At 48.9% G+C, this 24198-nt stretch overlaps 1 long non-coding RNA gene across 1 annotated transcript in view; it reads right to left on the reverse strand.

The window, feature by feature from the left end:
* The window catches only part of LOC113987833, a 110183-nt gene that overhangs the window by 15356 nt on the left and 70629 nt on the right, over positions 1 to 24198 (reverse strand). The window contains exon 4 of the long non-coding RNA XR_005563738.1: positions 12531 to 12776. This is a non-coding gene — a long non-coding RNA (uncharacterized LOC113987833). The remainder of the gene's footprint in view (positions 1 to 12530; positions 12777 to 24198) is intronic.

The following is a 24198-nucleotide window of genomic DNA, read 5'->3' on the forward strand; positions in this document are numbered from 1 at the left end:
CATCAGCATCATCAGACAAACTGGGATGCCCTGCAGACCTGTCAGACCTTACCTCTATCCAAATCCAAGCACCTTAATGCAGCAATATTGTCTGTCTATAAGCAGAGCCTGCCTGCAGAGGTGGCACTGTATCAGGTGCCAGGAGAAAGGACCTCCCTGGTCTCACCATGCCAGGAGAAGTTCCCTGGGATAGTCCTTCTCCAGAGTTTTCCTGTCCTTTCCTGAGTGACAGAGGTATCTCAGCCACAACTTTCACCCCCAAACGAACTCAGCACACTGTGCCAAAGGTGATTATATTTGGATGCACGAATGCTTTGAAAGCAGGAAGAGCTGCCGTAGCTCCCCATTCCCACACCCCACTACCCTGCTGGAGCAGGGATTGTAGTAGTCTTCTCAGTTGCCTCCCAGCCTACAGCCCAATCCCCTGGCTCAGGTTTGGCTCTTTGCCTTGCTGCTTTTTTCCCTAAAAAATAGAGTAGGCGAGGAGGGCCTGGTTAAGAGCCAATTCCCCTGTTCTCTTAAATCGCCAAGATTAAAAGCCTTCTTCCTGATGGCTGCTTCCTAAAAGACCCAAAGGTTTTTACTCATTTATTCCTTTAAAAAGGAAGGCCTTATCTATTTTAAATGACTCAGTTTATGGGTAGAATCCTCAGCAACGCTCCATCTCCCGAACCGGCACTCCGCTGATTTTCCAGACAAAGCCAGAGCTACAAAAGTCACACCTGAGCAAAATGAGAAGTTCTGGCAAACTCCAGCCTCACTCTGCATCCTCTGACATGTGTACAGCCCTCCCTTAAAACGTGGGATTTCTGGCGGTTGGATGCTTTCATCCCAGTGAGATGGTCCTTTCCTCCTTGGGAAGGTTACAGCTGCTCAGAAACCAGCACTCCTGGAGCTTTAAGTCCAAGCATTCTGGGGTTTGAGCGCCGCAGCAAAGGAAATATGGCATGTGCAGCCCTTTTAATATGTGTTAGCCAAATAAATGTTCCTATTTCAAGGCAGGTGAAGCAATAATAAATATCAGGTAGGAGAAGTGAGCCCCGCCGTCCCTTCTCATTGGTATGCACCGTGTTACTTTTTTTTATTAAATAAAAATTCACTCTCCAGAAATGCAGCCCAGACCTGCTAGCTCAGGCCAGCTCTTGTTAAAATGATTATTAATGGTGCTGCACCTCTTCCTAATGGGAATGAATGGTCCAGCCACCTTTCAGTTCCACACATATTACTGACTTACTCCTTCAGCTTCCCCTCAGCCATGATATTCCCCATAGCCTCCTTCCCTCCAGCCCTTGAAGATCTGCATGAGGGTGATCCATCTTGTAACTCTTAACGCTTATTTTTCTAAGAGATAAAAATAAACCGTTCAATTTGGATGAAAAATACAGGATGTAGCACCGAGCCCACCAAGGGAGATGGAGGAGGGGGTGGGAGGAAGAAGAAGAGTATTTTCTCCCTTTTTTTCTGTATTTAAACCACAAATGCATAATCCATCTCCCTCAACAGCTCCTCCCCTCCCAAATAAATAATTTCCTCACCGTGGTGAATCAGGGGGATGACAAGAGTTGGATCATAACTCACAAGGAGGCAAAGGCAGACTGGGCAGAGATCTCCAGGCACTCGGGGAGTTTCTCATGGAGCACCACGCAAATCCCAGGATATGTGCTCTAGCAAGGACAACTTCGCCATAGCTGCCAAAATCTTGCAAATGCAGTTTCTAAAGCAAGGACTGCATGGTTCTTCCCACGTGAATCTGCAGGGCCAGCAGGAAATGGATCCCCCAGACGCCCAGGAGAGCAGGAGGAAAGGTGGGAAGGAGGGTGAGGGGTGATCCTCGCCTTTGCTTCTGTCTTTGCCTCCCAAGGGAGGGTGGCTGTGTTTCCACACCTGCTCTATGATCCTTGTGGGTCCCTTCCAACTCAGATATCCTGTGACAATCTCTAATTGCTTGTAATCCCAGAGGAACAGGTTGTCAGCAATGGGCAAGTGTCCCAAACCCCGCCAGAGTGAGTGAAGGTTCGGGAATGCAAGTGCTGGCTGCTGGCATGGAATCTTTCCTCCACCAGCTGCTCCAGGATGGATCCAGGCATTTCACACCCCGGGTAAAACACTGAGGGCTCCAAAGCTTACCCTCTGTCTCTAGACAGCTTCTGGCCATGTTGGCCACACAGGCAGCTCAAGGTGGGGGCTGTTGAGGCTGCACCTTGTCTTGGCAAGCACCAAACCCCTCTTGGGTCCCTGTAAACCTCCCGTGGTGCTGCAGACAGTGGACAACAGGCAGGTGCATTTTGGGGCACTGGGATCAATAAACCTGCCTGGAGCTCGCCATCAATAATTCTGAAAATAGTCAACAGCATTTGACTTCTTGAAAGCATCTCAAGGAGTCCCAAAACCACACAGAACAACTCCCCCCACCCCACCAACCATAAGATCTTTCAGTCCTTCCAAATTGGAATGCCCAAATATCACAAATCCCCCTCAGACTACCCCAGTACCACAAGTCTGCTCTCCGTACACCACAAACATCCGAAATACCACAAGCTGCTCAGCCCAGACCCCACAGACACCACCACCACTGAGCTCCTTTGAATTACCTCTCCTCTGTGTGTTGCAGGTCCTCCACTGACCCTGCCAGCCCCCCTGACATGTTCCTCCAGAAGTATCACTAAAATATCACCAAACATGTCCAAAATAACCTCTAAAGACTGGCTACCAGTGACCATCCTGCTTCTGAGGTCGGTGTACTCTCCAGCACACCCCCCTGTTAATAAGCAGATATATAAGAGCCACTTTGCTGTTATGCTCAGTAGTGTGTTTGTTCTGATTCACCAAAGGATGTGAGCTAAAAACATGATAACTGTGCCTTTTAGCAGAAGTTTTTCCATCCTCACAGAAAAAGTGGTGGCAGTGGCTGAAGGCAATGCTTGCAGGGACCAAGCCTTGGAGCAGCCCCATGGCACTGCAAAACCAGCCAAGGGAAGTACAGGTATCCCAGCTGGCACCTGCTGGGAATTGAAGCTGAAATTTCTAAAAGCTGCTCTCTTCACATTTGCTGTTTTAGTTGCTTTTCTAAAGAAGCCACAAACTCAACCAACCACAAAAAAAACCCAACAAAACAAAACGCCCCCAAACCCTGGGAAAAATGAAACCTGATTTCAACCCCTGTTTTTGTTGAAACCTAACCGGTGGTTAGTCCTGGTGGTTACCAGCCACTGTCCAAGCAGTTGTGGCCACATCCCTTCTCCCTGGCACCGCACAGCTCAGGCTCCATCCCCACCTTTGCCGGGGCAAGCGCAGCCGGAGGGATATTTGCCTGCAGGACTGTAAAAGTGATTCCAGGCAGAAGCCTGGGGGATTTGTTTGGGAACAATGTTGTAACGAGCCTGAGGATAATCTGCTGCCCAGAGACAGGGATTTCTCCCGGAGGGGCGGCAGCCACAAATTAGGCAGTCACATCAGGTTATTTCCAGGGAGTTAACTCCCAACGAGGGCACAGCACAAATCCAACCATCTGCAGCAGATGAGCCCCAAAACAAAGATGTTTCAGGTGGGGAAAGGGAGGATTTTTAATGACCCAAAGAGGTGGAAATTCATTACTCTGATAAGGCTCCGGGAGTTGTTGGTTTGAGCTCCAGCCATGGACAGTCCCCAGAGAAATTACACCATGTTCAAGCTAATCTTCTTATAAACATTGTTGTGTTTTTTTTTTTTTATTTTATCCGACATGTGTCAAGCAGGACTACTAAGCCTATTACATCTCCAGGGAGGGTGGTGCTTTTTCTTCTTCCTTCCCCCCCCCCCCCCCCCCCCCCCCCAATCTGAATGCTCCTTGTCTCCTTTTTGGCTCCTTTGGACGTTTCTCCACCACTACAAACCATTTTTTCAGCACTGAGAAAAACAAAGTCTCAGTGGGTTTGGAGGCTCAGGTAAGATAAGCAGCCAGATTCCACCAAGACACCCAAAATTTTTGGAGCGTATAGACTTCAGAAATGAACTTAAAACTTGCTGGACCATCCCTTCTTTCTGCCTTTCATTTATTTTTCTTTCCAACAAACCCTCAAAGTAAATAGAGAGTTAACTGGATATTTTTGTTCTCCAGGACAAAACAGTTTGAGTTATTGGGAAATCCCCATTTGAGTAGTGCCTTTATTTGTGTTATTCCCTCTGTTTCAGTTTACAGGTAGAAATTGGGAGGGATTAGACCACTGGAATGGATGGTGAATAGGAATGTGGTGAATAGGAACCTGCTTTGAGCTTCAGTTTGAGAGATACACTTTGATGAAGGCACGTTTTTCCTGAGAACTCTCTCCCCACTCTGGTGGAGAGTTTGTGGGAAGACCATAGAAAGGATGAAAAAAAAAATTAAAAATTGTGCTATAGATGGTAATTTTCTGGAGGAAGCATCAAGCTCTCACCACGCAATGGGAGAAAGAGAAAACAGAGAATTAGAAGTAGGCAAGGAGCGAGAAACCTTCATGCACACAAACCACCACGTACACTCGGGAGACTTGGCTACAGGAAATCAATGGGAGCTTATCAGCCTGCAGCAGAGTTGGGACAATTAAACATTTCCCTCTCTGCCTTTATATATTGGATTTAAGTTTTGAAGTTGTTCTCACCTGTGGATGGAGAGAAACATCCGAGCCAGCATCTCTTACAGAGAGTTATCTCTAATGTAGGCAGCAGCCCAAATTATTTCCATTGGTAATCGTTGCCTTCTTTGTCCTTAAAAAAAAAACCAAAACCCATCTTAGACCAAAAGAAAGGAAGACATTGTGCATTTGACAGCGATTTCTTTGCTCTCCTTGCACAAAGATTTCTGCACTCATGGGAAAAGTCCTTCCCCAAATGCTGAGCTTTTGTCATCGGGTTTTTCTCCGTCACAGAGCAAAACTTTGCAGAAGGAGACCAGTAGAAACCAGAAATGGGGCCTAAGTGGCAAAACCAAGCCCAGATTTGGAGCTGTCCCCCAGGTCTGTGGGCTGGGGACAAGGTGAGGGATCTGCTGCAAGCCCAGTCTGTTAAAGCACTGCCTCTCAATGCCACAGGAGCTGAAGGGTGAGTGAAGCCCCAAACCAGCATCTAAACATCCTCCTGTTTGTTTGCCTGGTTTTTACTGAAAACCAGCTGCTCCAGCTGCAAGTCCTCGGAGGAACAGAAAAGCACTGAGATAAACCAGATAATTAACAAGCTCAATAACTAACAAGGCAGTGATGGCTCTTCCTTATGTCCACTCCTATCACCTCCATGTGCAGGTTTGGCTGGATCACAAAGCTTTTCTGGAAGGACATCAGCACCCCCAAGACCCTGGCTGCTCACTTCAGATCCTACAAGCATTTTCCACCTTCTGGGCACTCAGGTTGGAAGCAGAAGCTTCCTTTTTACTTATTTAATTATTTATCTCCCCCAGCCAAGGCAGACAGGGCAGATAATCTGGGTTTACATCCCTTTGAAGTCAATCAGAAAAGACTTTTAACTTCAGTGAGTGTCCGAGCGAGGACCCCAGGCCTCCATGTACCTGATCCACAGGCATTGCCAGGGATTTGGGGCTCCATCCACACAGACCTGCCTTAAAGCCATCAGCTCCAAGCCCTGCCTTGGCGAGAGATCAAGCGCAGCAGATTTGCCTGCAACCCTCCTGTCTTATCACACATTAGACCCGTCCAGATGTCAGGCACTATCCCTCTGCTCACAATCCCCTTTTCCATCTTCTTTTATCTCCCCTTTAAATTGCTCACAAGACCTTCCTGGCGGCCTTTTCCAAAGTAGAGGGGATCAAAAAAAAAAAAAATCAACAGAATATTTCAAAAGCAAAAGTCCTCAGGGAAAATAAGAAGGGAGGAAAAAAAAACCCAAATAGGAGGGAGAAGGAGCCTGTGATGCTGTTACCATGCAAGAGACTGGGTTTGCAAGTGCTTTAGGTCTCTGCTGTTAGGAAAGGGGCTGGAGATGGTTTTGGTTTTCAAGAAGCTGCCTCACAAGCATCACTGGTGCCTCCAGCCTTGTGAACACTCAGTGTGCAGGACAGCCTTAAAAAATGGCACCTCTGGTTGCAGCCACCCCAAACCTCCAGCGTGGCATCTCATTCCCAGCACAGAAAGCTGGCACTGTGGGCACCAGAGGTTTTTTTGATGGGCAGGCAAAGGGAATTTATCTCCCTGCCTCGCTGACTTTACCTTTCCTACCACACTTCCCTGCACTGCTTCAGCAAAGCCGTAGGGCAGTTTCAGATTTACGCTCACTTTTGAAGAGGTGACAGTGCTGCCTTTCAAAGGACACTGGAGCAGGGGTGACACAGGAGGTGACTCCTTCTGAGTGGCTGATGGCAGCAGGCAGAGAGCACCAGAGGAAAAAAAAAACCCAACATATTCCCAGCCTTTGCTGACACGGCCAGTGCTATGTCAGCAGTGGCGTTTTCCGTGCACCAGGAGAAAAATCCAGCAAAAAAGCAGCAACGTCAAGCAAATCCTGTTTTAATTTCATTTCTCTACCCAGCTGATCGTATTTGTTTCTTTATTTAACTGGTAGAACAAAAAAAAGCTTTAGGGTTGGGTTCCTCCCCCCAGCTTTATTTCCATTTTGGGTTTCCTTCTCCTTAAGACTTTTCAGTGAATTCAGAGTTGGCCAAATAAACCCCATCCAGCCTGGCCTTGAACACTTCCAGGGATGGGGCAGCCACAACTTCTCTGGGCAACCTGTTCCAAGCGTTTCCAGCTCTCCTGGCTAACACATGTTCAGGCTGCAAACAGCTCTTTGCTTCCAGCTTGAGTGGGAAAGCACACCCAAACTCATCATACTAATAAAAAGTAGCGGGTGGAGGAGAGCAAGAGCAGAGAAATCCTCATTTCAGCATGTAAAGAGGAATCCCCTGGCACAAACAGGCACTTGTTATTCTCTCCTCATGATTTGTTATTTATTATCCCCACTTCTCCCAAAATTGCAGGAATCTAATCAGAGCTCAGGAGCAACAGCGGGTAATTCCAGTGATCAGTCACACGCTACCAATGAGGAATAACAAACAGCTGGAGTGACCACTTGAGATGATCCATGGGCTTGGGACCACCGAGCAGGATCTCAGGCTGAACATCCCCTCAAGGCCAAGTCTTTAGCAATCCCATCAGTGCTTGGATTACTTTACACACTCGAGATGTGAGCACGAGCCTCTGGATCAGTTCCCTCCTGTGCCTGCCAGCATTTCACTTAGGAGACAGGAGAAAATGAGTAAATATAAAAGAACACTCCTGCACCCTCGAATGACATAAAAAAATTATTATGAAGATAATGTTTCCTGGTCTAAGGATGAGGAGAGCACCATATCACAAGATCATGCTATTTAATTTCACTGCTGTGCTACAGAGATTTGGATCCAGCCTTCTCGAGCAACCTGGTCCAGTGGAAAGTGTCCCTGCCCATGGCAGGGAGTAGTACTGAATAAGGCTTAAGGTCCTTTCCAACCCAAACCATTCCAGGATTCTATGCTGTAAGTGCCTGTCTGGTTCTCATCTTTGGGAACATACTGGAGTTAAGCTCCAGTTTAACTCTTCACGGTGGCAATGCTTAACCCCCCAAAAATACAGCATTGTATTTGTCTTCTGTTACCTGCCAGCTGTGCTGTGGGTCTTCTCCTTCTCTTTAAAAAGCTAGGGGGACCACACTTTTGGCAGAGCTGATTATATCTATACATGTAAATATATATTTCCTCCTTTCAACAGAAATTTTGCCAAAATGCTTTTGGCAAAGCCCCATCTTGCTTTTTTAAAGTCTTTTTCAAACTCTACCTGAGCTGCCATGTATCTGCTGCTTCCAGCATGTGGCTTTGGCACAGCGAATTTCAATAAATACATTATTATTGAAGTCCCAAAGTGACAGAGAAGCCGGTGGCTGAAAGAGCCCCAGAACTTGCCCAACTGGCTGTTGTCCCTTCAGCTGTGCCTGGCACCTGGCATTGCCTCCACCCATCCCTCAGATGGCTGCTGGTCCCTGGGATCCCTCCTGGTACTCCCAGCAGTCTTGGGATGCTCTCCCACTGTGCTGGGCTATGTCCCGGTGCCTCCCAGGGCACCACAGCTGAGGGGATTACTGCTGCCTCAGGATTTAGCTGCTGCACTCCTCTAGTCCCCCCTGGACCATCTCTAACACCCTCAATGCCCCTCTTCTCTTACACATCTGCAGATGCTGCTTCAAAACCTAAGCAGGGCCTGGAACTTGCTCCCGGAGGAGGGGAAACTCTGGCTTTGCCCCACTTGGAAAGCTGGAAAAAAGCCTGTAATGTCTTGTTCAGCAAGTCATGGCCTGAGTTAGGGTTTGCATTGCAAGCCTTGGAGAAACCCTTTTGGTTTTCCAGGGTTATCCTCCCACCACCTGCATCCTGGGAGGTGTTTCTGAAAAGCCCTTCTTGGAAAGGTTGGGATAACACGTGGCACCAACTCCCTGCTTGTCGAGGCATCAGGGTGGGTGGGCAATAATATCAATAAGCCACAGCCAAGTGGGGCTTGCAGGTGTCACCAACCCAAGGAAGCCCCTGTGACAGCCTCCCTGTGGGACCAGCAGGGCTCTCTTGGCTCCACAGGGGCCAACCTGCTGCAAATCTACGGCAGGAACACCTCCTCTGCGTGGGGACTCAGCTCTCTGGGTGTCTTTTGGACAGCCCAGAAGCAGAACTTCTGGAGGAAGATCCTTTTTTAAGATAGGATATTAAAATATGAGCTTATGGATAGGAGAGGACACCTGGTGGCCCCCTGTTATTTACCCCACTAATGAACATCTGAAGGAAACAACAGCACATTATCCCCTTGCTTGAAAAATGCCATCACAGTTCCATGACTTGTGGCTGACTGAAGCAGTCCTGTAATGAGCTGAAATCCCTGTCATATGAGGATTTCTCAGTTGCAATGAGTTCCCACTTGTGGTTAACACCAGGACGCTTATTTTTCCCTTTTTCTGAGGAGAAGTTATTATTCTGCCACTCCTGAGTGGCCTCAAGGAGTTCTCCTCCCCTGGATGTCCATCCTGAGATAACACCTTGGCTGTCTCCTGAGGTACAATTATCTCCTGTTAGAGCCTATGAAACACTTCAGACTAAAAAGGTGCAGGAAATTTAGGCACCAACCCAGTAATTAAGAAAATCCATATTTCAAGGGAAAGCAAGTCAGCTATCCAGACATGATACACAACACAGCATCATCCTGAGGTCTTGAATAAGGATCCTAAAACACAGGGGGCAATATTGTCAGGCCAGCATCTAGTTTTGGGGAAGCTTCTAATGAATTTTCAAAAAGAAATGGTTAAAACCAGCAAGTTTTTGGCTTCAGTGGGACTGAAACACTCAGCCTTCCCCATTGCATCAGCTAAAGGAAAGAAATGCAGAAGGAAAGTTAATCAGGTTTAGATGAAAGGAAAAAAACCCAAACAAACCAGCAAGCAATCTCATCCAAACCCATACAAGAGAAGAGTTTGCCTTGACTCCTTCCCCCCAACTCTTTTTTCACTTTCATCCTCCTGACCTTCTCTGTTCCAGCCGGGAAGGAACAGGAAAGTTCGAAGAAAGCTATTCCTGCGTTATTTTTAGCAGAGCCAGAAGAAAAGTGACTGGAAATAATCCATGAAAGCAAGCTTTCACCTTGATTTCCAGCCTCTGGAGATTTCGATAGCCTTGATAGCAATCACAACTTAACCAAAGGCATATAAAACGCTGAGTGATACCAAGAGCATAAATTGAGCTCTTTCCTTCTTTTTTTCTTTCTTTCTTTCTGCTTCACATTAAAAACCCAGTGAACCATTGATGGGAGACTGAGGGGAACACTTTTCCCCACCAGCCAGTCAATTCATGGCCGCACCGCAGCAAGGAAAGTCAGGTTTGGCTGGGTCTCAGCCCACTGATGCAGCCAGCAAGAAAATTCTACATCACAACCAAACATATTCAAAATAGGTGCTGATTTTGGAATCTTCCACAAGTGTCCTGTGGAAGAGCTCAGTCTTTCCCAAGCAAGATTAAGAAGAGCTCTTCTGAGCAGCCTGGTCTAGTGGAAGGTATCCCTGCTCATAGGAGGGGGTGGAGCAAGATGAACTTTAAGGTTCTTTCCAACCCAAACCATTCTATGATTCTATGAAATAGCCATTGCCACCCCCCTGTACCTTGAACAAAGTAATACTACAAAACAAACCAACCTCTAACAACATCAGGAAGAAAAGTCCTCCCTCCTGAGTTATTAAAACCCACTGAAGCCCTTTTCTCTGCCAAAGGAGGGCCAAGCCACTTGAGAAGAGGTTTGTAGAGGTAGCAACCTGGTCTAGTGGAAGGTGTCCCTGCCCATGGCAGTGGGGAGGAATTAGATGAGCTTTAGGATCCCTTCCAACCCAAACCATTCTGAGATTCTGTACCTGGCACTGACTTACTGCACTGTTTCCCTGCCTGCCCTGACCCACAGGCACCAGTCCAAACAGCTACTGATGGGACACAGGCCTCAGCTGCATGTGTTAGAGACCAAAGGAATTAATTAAGAGAAGCTGCACTCCCAAGGTGCTGATCATAAGAAGAAAATGAGGGCTGATCCCATTAAGTCAATCTTCTCTGCTGGTTGCTGCCATCTGATATCTCCCTCTTCCCCATCGCTCCTTGCTGCATGTTCCCACCCCTCTCCTTGTGCTGCCCAGAGCTGTTGTGGTCTCTGAGGAAGGCAGGAAGATGTGGGGGGCTGAAATGTTCCAGTGCAGGCTGTGCTGGGAGGTTTCCTGCTCTGCTGGGCATCGATGCATAGCGCGGCTCTGCACAGCGCTCGACACACCCCGGAGCAGGCAGCCCTCTGATGTGATTCCCAGCCCAGGCATGCTCCCAGACTGCATCCCAACCAGCTCACAAGCAAGTCATCACACTGCCAGCTTCATTTTACTGCTCAGGCTTCCCCAAGCCGCTGTACATCTAAACCCACTTTATTTCTGCTGATCCGTTTTAAAGTGACCACCGCAATGACAGCGATTCACTGGCTGGCTTTTAAAAATCTATCACTTCCCCACGCTTTTTCCACTATCAGCTTTTCTTCTGCTATCAAACACCTCCTCTTCCCTCTGTGGCCAGGGCTGCTAAGAGCATTTCTTCCCAGGATGGCTGTCCCTAGGCTCTCATCCAGCTCAGAGATGGTATAACTTCCCCAGCCCTGTGCTGAGCCTGGCCCAGCCTGGTGCTGCTGCATCCCCATCTCCTCCTGGTTTCACCCTGTGCAAGGGGCAACAGTGCTTTGCTCCAGGCTGGTTTTCCTCAGAGCAGGGAGAGGCAGGATGAGTTCCCAGCATGGAACATCCTCCTGGCCATTGCAATTCTGTTTTTGTGGAGTGGAGGGAGCCCATCCCCTGAGGGAAACCAGCATAGACTGGCTTATATCCACTACAGTCAGTCCTGCTGCTGCCTAAAGAGGACTCAACCACATTTGGCTGGGCTCCCCTGAGCCTGGAGGCCCTCAGACATCATTTTTTGCTAGCTGGTGGCTTTTCTTTCCATCAGCCCAACACCAAGAAGCCACACTGTGCACCTCCCCTGCTGGAAAACTGTCCTGGGGGGAAGGAGCTGAGCCGGCTGTGCTGAGAGCACGGTGTATTTCCAGGGGACCCTGGGATGAACCGTGGTGTCAGCATCTCCTCACAGTGGGAAAGAGCAGCTCTGGGCCAGAGCAAAACCCCTTGGTAGGGGACAGCAGCTGTAAATATCTCCCTTTCCAGCAGCCTGGGGAGAAGGAGTTTTCCTCACAGCCACCCCCTGCCTTACAGGGATGGATGCAGACAGGGACAGAGAGGTGGCAGTGACAAACGACCCTCACACACCGACCCACTGCACGCTCACATGGGCAGAGCTACAGATTGGGGATGACAATTCAGAGCCCCCCTGCCCCACATTAGTCACACTGAAGGATACACGCCAGGGGTTATTGATCCCTTGTAACTGATAAACTCCTTGCTCGTGGCTCCTTGCTCATGTTGTTTTAATCAGCATCGGGGCCGGGAAGGATGGCACGCGGAGCCAGCCGGAAAAGGAACTTACTCCGAGCACCTGCTCAGAGTTGGAGCTCCCCAGGGAGCCACAAACCCCATCCTATGCTGCCCCCACTCCATCCCAACTGGGAGCAGCCAGGGCACCTAGCAAGTGGAGAGATGTTAAAAAAAAAAAAAAAGCCTCCCACTTTGCTGAGTTTTAAACCTTTTCCCTGGATCGAAGAGGCGCTGGGAAGTGTTGTCATGGCAGGAGATATTTACTGCTGTCTCAGGAAATGTTTCATTATTCTTTGGTAAGTGGTGGCCGTGAATTTCAGCCTGTCTGCCCGGCCATAAAGTGGACCATTGGGCAGATTATTTCCTGCAGCCGGGCTCTGCTGAAGGGTGAAGGATCACCTCCCAGCTCTGAGGACACTGTACCTGCTGAAGCCTGGCTGGGCACTGCTAGTCTCAGCTCCCCAGCAGAGCAGGAGACCCAGATCCCACCTATCCCTGCCCAGCCAGGCAGGGAAAACGCCTGAACGCCTTCAGCATGCGCTTTAAATACTCACAGAACAAATGAACAAATGACAATGGAGTCGAATTCCATGCTTGGTAAATGAAGCTATTCCAGAGGTGGTGCCTGGCAGGGAGTCAGTCCACTCAGAATTCTCCAAAAGCAGCTCAGCAGGTCTGGATGGAGGTGGAGAAGGCAGAGAGACAAAGCCACCAGCTGGATGGGACCACTGGGGACACAGGGCAGGTCTGAGGGAGCTGCCGGCAAAATTCCTGTTGTCCTGTCACACCAGGCAGCTGCTCTGCAATGGGATGGGGAGAAACAACCGTCTCATCATGCACAGCATCCTTTTTTTTCTTTTCTCCTGTGAGAATATCTAACCACTTGCCGAGCTTGTGTAAGGTTCCAGTACCTAAAATTTCCCATGGCAACGAGTCCTACTTTTTAACTGGTTGCTGGGTAAAGAGTTTGCCTTTGCTGGTTGGAACTTCTTTAGATCTTCCCTCTGTCACACAGAGAGGTGTGAACTTCATGAAGTTCAACAAGTGAAGTGTCCAAGGCCAGGTTGGACGGGGCTTGGAGCAACCTGGGATAGCGGAAGGTGTCCCTGCCCATGGCGGGGGGTGAACTAAATGGTCTTTAAGGTCCCTTCCAACCCAAACCATTCCAGGATTCTGTGATACTCCCGATACCAAATGTTTCTTGAACAAAGCCTTCATTGCTGATTAATTCTTCAGCTTTACAATACAAATGATTTCATGCCTGGCCCTGCCTTTGTCAATCCTTGCCTTCTGTGGATAATTTTCTAGGCTTCTTCCCATCCACTTTTTTTGTGTGATGGGAAAACTAAGCTACTCACAAATGACTCCAGGCAGGAGATACCAGGCATTCATTAAGCAGCACAGTAACATTCCCCATTTCAGTCTCTCCTACCTCCCTGTTTTGGTTTTTTTTGGACTACTATGGACCAGAAGTGTCATTTTGATAGATATTTCTAGCACAACTCTCAGATCTCCTTCCTGAGCAGTAATAGCCAGTTCAGAGCCCACTGATTTTCCCCCTGTGCATTGTTTTTCATTTAGCAGCCTTGAATTTCATCTGCCGTTTTATTATCCACTCACTAAATATCATAAGGTCCTTTTCCCGTTCTTGGAGGTTGGCTGTATTTTAATCCTTTTGGTATTAACTCAGCATTGCCAGAAAATGGTCTTATTTCTTTTTTTTTTTTTTTTTTCCCTGGACCTACTTGGATTCCCCAAATTCAGGGGGATGCAGCTGGACTGATGCACAATGAAATGCCTGTCGGTATTACATTGTCAGGAAGTGCAGAAGCATCTTCTCAAGGCAGCACCCACAGGGCAGCAGGGTGCAGGTGACAAAGTCACACACGCTGGCTTTATAGATAACAAGGTTGTTGAATTTTAGCATGGCTAACACAAGCTGAAATGAGAAAAAGCCTCTCTAAAATAACTTGCCTTTTCCATTCCTTGTAAATTCTCCCCTGGAGCTGTAACTGTGGTGTTCACCAGCAGCCCTGTGAAAGTGGGTGATTTCAGAGCCTGGGGAAAACAAGAGGTTTTAGTTTCCCAGCCCAAAGGGAGAGAGTTGCCAGGGTAAACCCAGAGCAGCTGGGAGCAAACCCAGACTCAGAACTTAAATGGTTTCTCATCAAGGATGTGCTGGGGCTTTTGTAGCTACTGGTTCAATGTCTGGGTGCTTGTCATCCAAAATCAGGTTTGGTTGGGTTTTTTTATTTTTAAAAAATAAATCCAATGGCAATGAATTCTTTAAAGTGTCAGGCCTCAGCAGGAAAAGGCTGTCCCTGCCAGCATGAGCCTTCCAGGTGTGTTCCAGCCAGTTCCCAACAAGGGCTCCTGCTCTGCACGTGACTCCTGGCTCTCCCTGTAGAGAAAGGTCCTTTTTTCCCAGAGACAGAACATGCCCCAGCAGGAACAGAGCACAGCAGCACTGGAAATGGAAATGGCAATTGGAAAACACTGCACCAAAAGGCTCTGCCTTCATTTACAGACCTGCCAAGCTTTCTGGTTCCCTAGTTTTCAGAAACAGCTGTTTTCTAAACCCTTTTAGCCAATGGGCCATGGACACGTTGGAAAAGTGCACATTAAAATGAGCCATGGGCACTCCATTAGCCATCCCTCAAAGCCAGGTGGGAGAAAATAGTTTATTAACTGCTAAAGGATGGTTTTCCTCTATAATGAACCTCTCTCCGGTATTGAAGAAAAGCCATGTCTTACTTCCCTTTCCTAATAAATGGCTTCTTTAGAGTTTAATTAACTTCTTCCTGCTCCTCTTTTGTGGCAAAGTGTCACCCTGACCACGAGACAAACTCTGTTTTTTCCTTTATCAGGGAGAGCACTGACCTGTCAGATAAATTGCTCTGCCTAATTTTCTGGGGCTTTTCTCTTTCCACTTTGCATATTCCAGGGAGGGAGGCAGTAATAACACCGAGTGATGCTTTTGGGCAGCTGGATACCTTTGGGATTGGGAAGGAGCACTCCTTAAACACAACATGGACCATGCTCCTGCAGGACTGCTGGGGCTGGGAACAGTGAGCTGTTTCATAGACCCATCAGGAACTGGGTCAGGCTTTCTGCCTGCTCCTATGTTTCCTCAGGCTTGAAAACAAACCTGGAGGAAACAATTTTTGCCCTTCCAGGAGTACAGGATTTTGTATTTTCAGCAGTGCTTGCCTGTCCCCGTGTGTGTGTATATATATAGCTCAAAATCAATAAGAGTGAGATTAGGTCACTGTATTTCTGAGAAATGTGCTCCTGATAGCACATAAAACCAACCAGCTCCCGCTCCTTTATGCTTCCTGTGGTGCTCCAGGACCAGCTATGTGTGCCAAGACGGTGGCACAGCCTAGAGAAAGGATGCAGAGGCTGAATTTGGGCCAAGACAAGAGGGACCATCACAAACTTCTGCTTTGGCTTTTCAGCTCAGCTCACAGCCCCGGGAGCCTTCACACAGCAGAAGATGGGAACAGAACCCCTGAGTACCAGCTGGAGGATTGGGTGGCCTTTCCGTGCAATGCCTGGGCTCCTTCGTAGGAAAAGATGGTGTGTCTGGTGTAGCTTTGGGGTACTAACAGTAACTTTTTACTCTAAATAGGGCTTTAAGTAAAGCCATCCAGGGCCAGCCTCGTTACAAAACAGGGACACACAGCCCTGTGGCTCCTGAGTGGAGCCAGTTGATTAATTGTGCCAGGCTGAGAGCAGCGAGGGGTTTCTGTGTGCTGACACTGCCAGACACCAATGCAGTAATGGTCTCCAGCACACAGACAGTCTCAGGGGACACGTCCTTCCTACCCAACCAAAATTAATTAATGGTGGCAATAAATAAACCAATCCAGGCGAATGAGAGCATCCAAGTGCCGCAGGAAACAGCCTTGTGTGGGAGCGGGACTCATGTTGGGGTGATGGACATCCCACAGCCAACAACCCAAAAGCGTGGGGGCAGCAGAGCAGCCAAGCACCCCAGGAAGCAGCTCTGGCTGTGCAGGGACGGGCCACACCAACACTGAAGTGGTACCACCCATGGGCCTCTCAGGACCCACTCCCCGGAGTGGAAAGCCGACAGCTGAGATGCACACCTGGAATTTGGGGCGGATGAACTGCTCTGCCATGCAATTGGTTTGGGCTGGAATTTTAGCTGGCACTGCCCCATGGGTCTGAGTTACACAGCATCCAGTCAGTGCCTGCTGCCATGGGTGGGAAAGGGGTTTTTTTGTCCCCTCTGCCTGGTTATCCAGCAGCGTGTGCCCTTGGGAATTCATACCTGGGGAAGAGAGCTGGTTAGATAAGTTTTCCTGGGAACATAATAGAAGAAAAAATAGGGAAAGGAGAGCTTTTTGTAGCACTTTTCTGATGAAGGAATAAACAGGAAGGGGCTAATACTCACTTTTTTGAATACACTGGGTGAAATAGGGCTGCAGGAGGATGGGCCAGCATGGAGCACCCTAGGGAAAGGAGAGCAGCTGTGGCTGACCACTTATCCCCTTTTCTGTGCACAGCACAAGCTCTGCCACCACGTGCAGCTGAGCTCCAAGGACTCTCCTCCACAGCTATGGTCCTGTTTGATCTGCCCTGCCCCTGCCTCATGTACCCAGGTAAAAACAGGTCCCTTAATCCAACTGTTTTATCCCACCTCCTATGGCGCCTGGGGGCATAAATAAAACCACCGTGCATGGTTGATACTGATCACATAAATCCATCACAGGCAAGGCCCTGTGTGCTCACAGGACTGGTTATCAGGACTCTGCACATCCCTGTGCTCATCCCATCCCTGCCAGGTCCTGCCTGGGCACAAGGTGCCGGCACAGCTGGGCTGGCAGTCTGAATCTCCTCAGCTCCCCACCCAGAGGTCTAATGATGAGCCCCTTGTATCTTGAGCAGCTCTTAGGCACTCCTAATTGGCACATGACAAAGTGCCTGCCACGTGTTGGTCAATACCAATTAGCATACTTATTAAATGGATGTATTTGTTGGCAGCAGTTATCTAATTACCTTAACAAGTGCAGCAGGGAGAGGCTTCAAACCCTGCAGAACAGCAGGAAAACACGTTGCCCTGGGATAAGGGGGACACGACAAGAGCAAGTCCAGGGGAGGGCCAGGGAGATAATTAGAGGACTGGAACATCTCTCCTGTGAGGGAAGGCTGAGAGAATTGGAATTGTTCAGCCTGGAGAAGAGAAGGCTCCATGGAGATCTCAGAGCCCCCCTTCTAGTGCCTAAAGAGTCTCCAAGATAGCCAGAGAGAGACTTTGGACAAGGGCCTGGAGGGACAGGACAAGGGGGAATGGCTTCCCACTGCCAGAGGGCAGGGATAGATGGGATATTGGGAAGAAATTCTTCCCTGTGAGGGTGGGGAGGCCCTGGCACAGGTTGCCCGGAGAAACTGTGGCTGCCCCATCCCTGGAAGTGTCCAAGACGAGGTTGGACAGGGCTTGGAACAACCTGGGCTAGTGGAGGGTGTCCCTGCCCATGGCAGGGGGTTGGAATCAACTGAGCTTTAAGGTCCCTTCCAACCCAAACCATCCCACAATTCTATGAAATCCCTGCTCCCTGTGCAGGACCCTCTGTGCAATTCAGGTGAGCTTGCTGAGCAGCAGCCCGAGCAGGTCCCAGCTCCCACCACTTCCAGGGAAATGTGATTCAGACATTTGGGGTTTTCCTTCTGCAGAATTAATTTCCTGGGAGACAGGGAACAGAAGTGATGAGAGAGGCTAGGACACCTGAAATTACATTTACCAGGCTACACAAGGCTGCTGCTTTTTATTTCCTTCCCTCTTTTTTGCATATCACAGCCCAGCCGGGGGGTACCACTGTTATCAGACAGCAGGCAGAGAGGAGAGTTGAGACCATGTTCGTGCCCAGGAACCAAAACAGACCCTGTGCACTGTTTTAATTTAATGCTCCTGAAAGTCTCCAATTCTGACTTCTTTTTTTTTTTTTTTTCCCCTCCTTGGAATTGCTATGGCAGAGTGTGGCTGGGGGAAGTTTCTCTGCCTTTTACATCAGGGCTTGCATAGAATCATAGAATCACTGAATGGTTTGGGTTGGAAGGGACCTTAAAGATCATCTGGTGCCACTCCCTGCCATGGGCAGGAACACCTTCCACTGTCCCAGGTTGCTCCAAAGCCCATCCAACCTGGCCTTGGACACTTCCAGGGATGGGGCAGCCACAGCTTCTCTGGGCAACCTGTGCCAGCGCCAATGACTCCTCTCTGTGTAAGGGAGAGGGGGACTCTTTCGGACAAAGAAAATGCCAGTTTTGCATTTCAGATGTGAAAAAGAGCAAGAACAGTGTTCTGGGTGCTATGACAGACCCAGAGCAGAGTAAGGGCCTGGGGGAAGAGTGAGGAAAATCCATGGTCGTGTTACAAGCAGCCCCCAGCTCTACTCACCAATCTGCCTTTTCTGTTCAGCCTTGACTTTTTTTCCCCTCCATTTTCCTTAAGTTTCTCCATCCCTTGACAAGCTGAGAAGCACCATTGGTCCCTCCAGCACTCTCCTTGCTCCACAAGGTTGATCCAGGATGGATGGAGCACGTCTCAGTTTTCCTTACTGCTGAGTCTACTACATATCAAATGCAGGCAGCACGCTGAGTAACTAATCTTTCCTGCGTGCCTATTAAGCAAAAATTAAAAGAAAATTACATGGGGAAGTCGGCAGCAAGTAGGAGGGGACGGGTTGTAATTATATGGCTATTAATTGGTGTAAAGTTCCAGTTTAATGCTCTCCGGCCCAGGCCGCTATTTCCTAGGGAAATTTTCTCTCTATCAGTTTTGGATGAGAACTGGGATTCTCTCTGGAAGCTCTGAGTACACCCAAAGAGGTGACTTTCAGCTCCAGTCCCCCAGCAGGTTTTAGTTTTCACGCACTGACGGACAAAATTAAGGGGTTGTTTTTAACACGGCCCGAGGTGGAGGGTGGGAAGAGCCAACTTTTACTATTTACCATTAGATAATGACAACCAAGTGATGACCCTTATCAAGATTCAGCCCACATGGAAGCATTTGTTCCAAATACAAAATTTAAGGATAAAAAAAACCCTCAAGAGATTGTTCCCCTATGGCTCCTGCCAGCCCTGGGAATTCCCTCAGGAGAGGTGAAACCTCCTGCCCAAGTGGCTGCTCATCAAAACCTGACAATTAAACAGAACCAAAACCTTTCGAACAGCAAACATCCATCAAACCCCACAGAGAATTCCAAGGAGTGATGTGCAGTTTCCTGCCAATTCACCTGGCAAGGGACCAGGCAACTCAGCCTCCTGGTCCAGGATGCTCCAGCCTTGCAGGATACAGCTCTGCCACGGAACAGGGGGAAGCTGCAGATGTTTGCTGTTAAACCAAGGCACACAGCTCTACACAGTAAGGTGGGAAGCAGGGCCTTTCCCTCTCAGGAGTCCCACAGGCAGCTGGAAGATGCTGGAGCAACAAGCAAATCTGCTGTGCTATTACAAACTAGGGGAAGGGGGAGAATGAAAGTTTTTAGATTTTTCTTTGCTAAAACAAGTTATTGCATGGATAAATCAAAGGACTCCTGATTTTGCATCAGATGAGAATGATCATTTCCTCTGGAAATGATCCTTCCAAGGGGGAAAGGCAGGTCTGTCCTGCTCCAGTGGATACAAACACCCCCCCAAGGTGCTCTTGCCAGTCCCCCCCCCCCAGCAGGAACTGATTTTTGCTCAGGGACCTAAAGATTTACTTTAAGCTACAGATCCATCTCCTTTATTTCCCAAGCAGGAGAAAAGCACTTGGTAAAGTGAGTTCAGGGAGGAAAAAACAAATAATAAAGAAAAACTGGAAATGGAGGGAAATAGGGAGAAAAAAAAGCAGAGAAAAAAAAAGAAAAAAAAAACCAGGAAAACAGAAAGGAAGGATTTTATTCAGTTCACAACTTGGAAGCTCAGAGCAGAGAATAAGGAATTCTGCCTTCATAGCCTGGTTCTCCATGGACAGCAGTAACGTGGAACTACATGTCTTTTGAGAAGAAAGGCTTCCACTGTGGTTAACTTTCAAGCATTTCAAACCCTTAGGATTTTTAAAAAATAAAATTAAAAAATCTGAGTTTCTCTCTATATGTCCCTCCTATTGCCAAACTTTTACAGCACAGTTCTCTGTGCTACAAGGACTAGGAAGCTCCTCTGTCTCCTGACTCCAGAGCCAGTAGCCCATAGCAGGGGGTTTGGAACTATATGACCTTTCAGGTCCCTTCCCAACCCAAACCATGCCATGATTCTGTGAAAAAAATCAGGATCTTCTGAAATTTCAGGGAAAATGCCTGGCTGTGGAGGCTCAGCACGTTGCTCTGGAAAAGAAGTCACTATGCCTGGCACACCTATCCCAGAGAAGACATTCCCAAAGCAAAAAGACTTCCAATATGGGGTTACTAAACCCACTTACTACGCAAAGAAATAGCTTTTAAATGATTTTTAATCCACACCTATGTTGACTAGTTGCTTCTTCTGTATGGTTTTGTACCTTAGCAAGAAGAAGGCTGAGACCAGTCCCACCATCAGAGGTACCAACAGCTTCCAACAGCTCCTGCCAGCTGCCAGTAGCTGTGTTCACCCAGGATGGGGATTTGCTGCTGGATTCAGAGCCTGCCAGCTCTGAAAATACCCAGCACCCTCCACTTCCAAAGGTGCTCAGGCACCTGCTGCCAAACAACAGTGGGAGCGGAGGAAGATGAGATGGGAGTGAGAGCTGGGGAACACAGCGACAGCACAGCCCTTGAGTGGAAGAAGGCCACAGGGCTCCCCATGCTGGAAAAAAAGCCCCCTCAGCAGCCAAGGCTGAGTCACAGCCCCTTCACCCCATCAGAAGTGACACTGCCACCGCTCTAATCCACTGGGCAGCTGCTGAGCTGGAAGGGACTCATGGAAGATCAATGTGCCATTAGAGAAACCACCGAGGGCTGCCAGTCAATACTCTGAAAAGACACTGCTGCCTGTGACAACCCAAACCAGAACCTGCTGGTATTGACAGAACAAGTGGCAGCTTTTAAAAAACAGCAGCCTCTTCTTCCCTCCTCCCCCTCCTGTGTAAATTAACCCCAAATCTCTTTGTTTACCCTCACCCCTAATAAGCTCTTCAAGCTCACAGAAACAGCATTCCAAGCTCTTTCCTGAGCAGGCAAGAGCCTTTGTTCCCTTTCATCCTGGGAAAAAAGAAGGGTTTAGATAATCTCAGAATGCCAGAAAGCAATTTATTTTGACCTAGACTGTTTCTGCAATGTCATCTCTTGGCTCCAGCACGTGGGAAGCTTCATTAGCTGGCGTTTACACAACAGCTCTGATGGGGCTGCATGTCCCGGGCACTCTGCAGGAACAGCAATGAACAACAAGCCCCTGTGGCACTGGGAGCAGCCTGGAGTGGTTTGACCCTGGATAAGGGACAAGGCTATGGTACATGGTTGCTTGGTGCCCAAACAACACCTCCAAAGGTCTGAGTTGCGAGAGCTGGGCACAAGAGTCAGTGTGGGGTGGGTCTGGGATTTGCACATCCCATGTCCCTCATGCAGACCTGGAAGAGACTCAGGAGGAGACACTGCCAAAAAATCATCATGGAACGGTTTGGGTTGGAAAGGACCTTAAAGCTCATCCCATTCCACCCCCTGCCATGGGCAGGGACACCTCCCACTAGACCAGGTTGCTCCAAGCCCCGTCCAACCTGGCCTTGGACACTTCCAGGGATCCAGGGGCAGCCACAGTTTCTCTGGGCAACCTGTGCCAGGGCCTCCCCACCCTCACAGGGAAGAATTCCTTCCCAATATCCCATCTAACCCTGTCTTCTGTCAGTTTGAAGCCATTCCCCCTTGTTCTGTCACTCCAGGCCCAAAGTCTCTCTCTGGCTCTCTTGAAGCCCCTTTAAGTACAAAAAGGCCACAATAAGGTCACCCCAGAGCCTCCTCTTCTTCAGCCTGAACAATCCCAATTCTCTCAGCCTTCCCTCATAGGAGAGGTGTTCCATACCCTTAATCACCTTTGTGGCTCTCCTCTGGACTCACTCCAACAGTCCTGTCCCCCTTATCCCACAGCAGCACCAGCTCTACCCCAACAGTCTGTAAGGTGCATTCAGGTCTTCCCCCGTCCCCCGGAGGAAGAGATTTGCAGGGCTGGTTTCTCACTGCTCTTCCCAAGCCCCCGGGTGACTTCACCTCTTTGCCTCCAGGCACACCCAAGCCTGGAAACTTCCTTTAGAAAGGAAAAGTGAAAGCAGAGAACATCACACAGCAAATAGCAGGAAACAACTCCAGCTGCTGAAGGGCTCTCAGGACCAGCAAGAGCAGCACAGGGCCCAGCAGACAGGAGTGTGTGTCCTTTACAGCCTCCCCATTCTGGCTCCATCACCTACTTGAAACCACGGACCATGGCACAGACACACTGAGCTCTCCAAGACCAGTGTTGCTGCAAACCAGACCAGGAGCAGCAAACAGTCCCACCAAAAGCAGCAGTCACTGGTGGGAGCCCCTTTTGTCAGACCCCCAACCCCCCCCCACTGCACAGCACAGCTCTGCCCCACCCAGGCTACTCAGGGATTGCAATAACTCATCTCTCTGTCAACAGGGAATATTTTTAAATCTCCTCCTCCATGCAGGCAGACAGAAGTCTCCTCTGTTCTCTCCAGGCAGATTCCTTTTTTACTATTATTGTTATTTTTCCTCTAGATGAGGAGTGTAGATCTCAAATCCCGCTGTTTCCTTTTGGGGTGGGGGAATGACAGATGGGGGGCAGTCAGCTTCCCCAGGAAAGCTGTCAGGAAGAGGAGCTGAAACTTTGTGCATCCAAACTTCTGATGCAGAGCATAAAGAGAAGCTTGTCTTGCCTTTCCAGAGTTACATAAAAATAAAACCAGGCCCCCCTCCTTCTCTTGGCAGCCAGCAGCACATCCTGCAGAGCAACCTTGTGTCCCGAGACTCTTCCACTAGGCTGGGAAAGGAGAAGAGAAGCTCAGCCCATTCCCTGGCTGGCTCCCACTGAGGCTTATTTCGCTCTGTGTACTTCCCAGCAGGACATTGATGTGGACAGGCATCTGGAAAGCCTGCAAGAGTTTCATCAATGCTTTGTTTTGTTCTGTTCTGTTCTTTCCATGCTCGGGGTATTATTACCATGTTGGTTTGGTTGTGCAACAGCCCAGCAAATGGTGCTGGGCTGCTTTGAAGAGGGAGGAGGAGCTGGGCCACTAAAGGCCCACTGAAATCCCTGTGGTTCCTGTCATTGCTGAAGGCCCATGTTGGATATATTACAGTAAGTCAGCAGAAACAAATAAACAGGCAGACAGGATAAACAGGCTCTGCAGCCTGGTCTTTCCTGAGAAAAGGATGATTTTTTCTTTTTCCCCCCTCTGATGCCCATCACTTTGTCAGCAAGTCTGTGGACTGGGGCACCTTTTGTCCCCCAGGCTTGCAGACCAAATCCACTGAGGCTCAGGTCTCACAGAGAGCTGCCTTTCCTGCAGAAGGAAAGCCTAAGCCATATCACAGAAATGGGCTGTCCTGCTTCATCCCCTGCAGCTTCATCCCCTGCTCCAAACCCACCTGGCCACCCCCAGCCCACTACGACCTCCAGGGAGCCCACCGTGGTCACTGAGCTCACACACCACCAGACAAGAGCCAAGGCCTGTACCCACACTCTGCTCAGCACGAAGATCCAGGCACCTACTCCTGATGTGCAGAAAGCACTGCATGGAAATATCCTCTGGGATAAAAAAGCCCAAGGGCAGAGGAGGTCTTACTCTGGGCTGGTGGCTTCTCCCCCCTTTAAAGACCTGCCTGTGAGTAATTAAAGCTCCTGTTTCTAAGCTGCTTGGTATTTTAATTGATTTTCTGCACTGGCTGCCCACAGTCGAGTCATTCAAATCCGACATTTGTCTCACAAGCCCCAAATGAGCAGTGAGGGAAAGTGACCTGCCCCGTGCTTTCCCAGGAATCCATCGCGGTCGGAACTGGTCTGCACTGGGGATGCTGTTGGTCAGGCCACCTGGATGCTAAACCAGTGCCCTGATCTCCACTCAGGGCAAGAAGAGATTCCTACCATGACCCTGTACCTGTTATTTCTCCTGGCAGTTTCTTCTGGGCTGTCCATTCTTCACAGGAGAAGAAGACATTGATATTCTGCACGATGAGATTCTTGTCAAGAGAAAACTGGGAGCATGGAAATAGGGACTGGTGTTTTCAAATTAACTCCTGTTTTCCC

This window comes from Pipra filicauda, unplaced genomic scaffold, assembly GCF_003945595.2.
Source record: "Pipra filicauda isolate LSUMZ 115617 unplaced genomic scaffold, ASM394559v2 scaffold246_size1145428_pilon, whole genome shotgun sequence".
Taxonomy (NCBI): domain Eukaryota; kingdom Metazoa; phylum Chordata; class Aves; order Passeriformes; family Pipridae; genus Pipra; species Pipra filicauda.